The 4,510-nt window shown below is 32.7% G+C and overlaps 1 non-coding gene across 1 annotated transcript; it reads right to left on the bottom strand.

Moving 5' to 3' along the window:
• Positions 1–1,573: 1,573 nt before the first annotated feature.
• LOC124923189 lies at positions 1,574–1,660 on the bottom strand. The gene has a single exon (XR_007098196.1). It is a non-coding gene; the product is annotated as a small nucleolar RNA snoR116 (small nucleolar RNA).
• Positions 1,661–4,510: the final 2,850 nt, after the last annotated feature.

Raw genomic sequence — 4,510 nt, 5'->3', positions numbered from 1 at the left:
TTTCCGGCCTTCAGTCTTGACCGATCTTGTCTTTTCTTGTGCGGTCAGGTTTTTGGTCGGTTTGATTGCTTGACCGGTTGAGTTTCTTAACCGGTTGAGTTTTTTGACCGGTTGAATTCTTTACCTGTTCCGGATGACTTCATGTTTTTCATAGCTTCAGGTTAATCGGATGACTTCAGGTTTTTCATAGCTTCAGGTTAACCGGATGACTTCAGGTTTTTCATAGCTTCTTCTGGCCGATTTAATATTCAACCGGTTAGATTTCTTGATCGTTCTTTCGGTTTACAACTCAATCGGTCCTGAACTTGAACTTGTCCGGATTTCTGCACATAGGTTGAATATGTCCGGATTTTGAACTTCTTGACCGAACCGGTTGACCGAACGCTTTGACCGATCCGGTTGACCGAGCCAGTATACATTGTCGAGCCGATCTTGCCTATAGGTAAATTATAGCAAAACTTTAAATATTATTTGCTATCGGTGAGATTTTATCCCTGATCACATGTGTGACAGACATGGGTGTTTACCACTACGCTACAGCACCTTTTTGATTATTTAGAATAAATATTCAAAACTTGTAATCGTTGGCCGGTTTAAAATTAACTTACTTAATTTTTCTAACATAGACCCACTTAGATCCAATAGTTTTTTACCTTTTGATAATTAAAAAGGTACCCAAGTTTAGTTTTGTTAGAGAATCTTACTCTGATTAATAGTGTTCCATAGAAATTCCTAAAAGTTAAACAGAAATGAGCAATGGAGTATTAAATAAATAACACATCATCCGTGTATGGTAAATATAATACCAACCAGCAAAAGTGAAATCATTACACCTCAATTTGTTATAGAAAACAAATTCTACAAGGCACTTCATCAAAGAAATAATGCTACTGATAAGAGTTGTTGAACCCCATTTTGAATATGCAAAATTAAACTGAAATACATTTGTTCCAAAGGTAATTCAAGTTTGAACAGTATTAACCGGAATGACTGATTCAAAGTCTCATTCATACTTATTTGATTCAGATTAGTCAAATGCTTAGATAGTGTTTGATTAAACTGGACAAACAGAAAAATCTTCTCAAGTTCTCATAAGTATTCATCAATTGAATGCTCACAACAGATATCTGAATATAAGCAATTAGACAATTATAGACTCTATTGAGAAGCCATTTGAAATACACATTAGACTAAACATTGAATTCGTATATAACTTTTGATAGGAATTATTCTAACTGATTATGCATCATATATTCAATTGTTACTGATCATTACCATTAAGGTGCTAGAAAAATAAAAAATACAATGGAAATCTCTGAAATCTAGCAATACCACGAGGGAATACCAAAATCATATAGGAACATCAGAAATCTGAATACAATGGCGCTACCAAAAAACGTCGAAAGCAACTTCTGAATGCATTGGCGTACAGCGCTGTAAACACTCTGAAAGATTAGTACTTCAGAGACTCTAATTTGCTGTTTTACAAGAAGACGTCAAACGGATTGAAAACAATAATATGATGCAGAAGGAAGATTGAGAAAACTAAAATAAGAGATGTTGAAAAATTGAAAGGCTCAGAGATATTAGTTATGAATTAATCAAAGAACTCACATTGAGTCTTCATAGTTTGATGGTATAACTTTTGTCATCATAGCCTAGCCTGCCTGAAAAACTTGTAAAATGCAGAAGAAACGAATCTAAGAAAATCGAAATCCTTCTATCGTATGTGAAGAGATCTAATGCAAAGATGAGGATATCTTAGACGGAGAGAAAGTGAGAAGAAATCGAACATGATTGATCTGCCGTTGGGCATCCTACTGTACGTGAATTTAAGCATAACTTTTCGCGATGGAGAAGATACGGGAAGAAAAACCCTAGGTATTATATTGCTTCACAGAATTTAAATTACGCCCATTTGTCTTGGGCCTCCCTTTCATATAAATAAAGCTAGTTTTTTTTTTATAAATTCTCCTATTTACTAATTTTCTAATCAAAATAGCACTTATTAATCAACTAAAATATATATTTTTTTTAATTAAATTTAAATTTTAAGTAAAAACACATTTTAATGATTAAACTAATTAAAACCCAAATTTAGATAGATCAAAGTTTTTCAAACACAAACCTAAAAAAAAATCATTAACGCAAGCCTATGTTTAGGCCCCTGGACGCAAGTAGCCCCTACATGGACGCAAGTAGGCGGACAAGCCTATGCAAGACGAATCCCGAACATAGACGCGCGTTTTGAACAACTTGTCCTCCTTTGCGTATACGACGAGAAGCCCCCTCTCATTTTTTTTTAATTTCGGGGAGTTAATAATTTTGGTCATTTCTCGACCAAATCAACCCCAAAAAAGTCGCATGATCGGAGGCTTGAGGGTCATAACTATGACAGACAATTTTTATTTTGAATTAAGGCTTCAACTCAAAATGCTTTCAGATGGAATCGAGTCCATGACCTTGGTACTGTTTCACCTACTATGTATAGCCCATTTATATTATAAATAATATTGGTTTGGGCCTCCCCTATAATTTAAACAATTAGAGCTCGTTCAATATGTTTTCTTTATTTTATAAATTCTCCCTTTTACTACTTTTTAATCATAATAGTACTTGTTAATCAATTAAAATATTAAATATATTTATTTATTTTTATTAAATTTAAATTTCAAGTAAAAAAAATATTTTAATGATTAAACTAATTTAAAACTCAAATTTTTATAGACCAAAGTTTTTCTAAACAAAAGTATAAAAAAATTAATATCAAACAAACTCTATAAATTGTTAAACTGTGAATGGGTTATAAAAATTGTTCTACAAATGTGTTTCAATTTAAAAAGTAAAAACTTTTTAGGAATTTGATCTTAACATACTAATTGTGTAGGTATGAAATATGTTCAAATATTGAAATGACTAATTGATGGCTAAAAAACAATAAGAGAATGAGAATATGAATGAGATTAATAAATGTGGAGAATAGAATGTATATGAGTGATTAAAGTGTACCTAAAAATGGTCGATTGTGAAAAAAGATACATTTCCCTTAATCTTTTCTTTCCCCTCGATTCACACATGGGAAGTCGTTTATATAGGGGCTATATCGTGGGCTTGAGCCTAGACGACAGATATAACCATTTTTTCATCTTTCGTTATGTTATTAGTTTCTAGGCAACATCGAGAAGAGAATGGAGCAATTGAAGATGAAAGTGGAAAGGACGTGCCCTTCGCGTGTTGCCTATGTTTAGTTGTTCGTAGCTCACTTACAAAACGATGCGACTCTCCTTTATTTTTTTTAAAACTTCTTTAGGCATACAATGAGTGTCGAGGAAAGTTATAAAACGTGTGGTTCTCTTTTATCAAATTGTCTGTCATAATTGTGATCCTAAGTCTTCCGATCATGCGTTTTTTTTAGGTTCGATTTGGTCAAGAAATGACCAAGATATTCACTCCCCAAAATCAAAGAAAATGAGAGGGGGCTTCTCATAGTCTACTCAAAGGAGGATAAGTTGTTCAAAATGCGCGTATGCGTTTGGGACACGTCTTGCATAGGCCTGGGCCGCCTACTTTCTCCATGTAAGGGTTGAATGCTCGCCTTTGTTCACATGGGTCCAGGATCTACACTTGGGCTAAAGTCCTACCTTCGTCGATTGTATCTAGGCTCGAACCTTGACCGCATCTTGGGATTGAGTTTGAATTCCATGCATGAGTTCCAGTCCCTCAAACCCTTGTTGTACCCTCAACTGCATCGTTGACTACACCCTATACCTCTAACCAACCCGCCTCAAAGATGTCAGAGGATTCTGTCGGTTGCTCGCCGCCGATGATTTTCTGATTAACTCCGATTCAATTTTTTCTAAATACCTACAAAATAAATAAATTAACTTTAATAATAGATAAATTCATCATATTTATCAACTTATTTTTTTTATACTTCGAGTTTTATTTAAAATATATTCCGAAATTAATTATTTTGGAATCCGATCGATACAAATCTTTTCAAAAATAATTATTTGCAATGAATTAGTATATGAATTTTAACAAAATTATTTATTAGCTTGGATAATTTTAAATAAATTAGGGAGTAAAATCGAGTGTCTACAATTATTATATTTTTATTTAAATAATACAAATTAGCTCACAATTTAATAACAACAAAATTAATAACAACAAAATTATCAAACTCTATTAATAACAAAAAAATTATCAAACTCCTAACAATAATATTCTGAGATTTCATTTTTCTATTTTTTCACCTTGAACAAGATATTTCTTTCCAATTTATGGAAGGAGATAATAAAGATAAATAGAGTAGATATGTTGATATTTTGAACATCCATAGTGACTAAAGTTCAAATCTCAACTCTCATTACCTTTTTAAATCACATGTAAATATTTAATTAGACGATGTTTATGTCATTCAATCAAATGAGTTTTGATCGAATTTTTAAGAGAGGGAATTTGGAGGAGAGAACGAGAGAAGGAATGACGTGGCATCACCTCATTGACG

The sequence above is a fragment of the Impatiens glandulifera genome, chromosome 1 (assembly GCF_907164915.1).
Source record: "Impatiens glandulifera chromosome 1, dImpGla2.1, whole genome shotgun sequence".
In the NCBI taxonomy this organism is placed as follows: Eukaryota; Viridiplantae; Streptophyta; class Magnoliopsida; order Ericales; family Balsaminaceae; genus Impatiens; species Impatiens glandulifera.
This window is presented reverse-complemented; position numbering and strand designations above follow the sequence as displayed.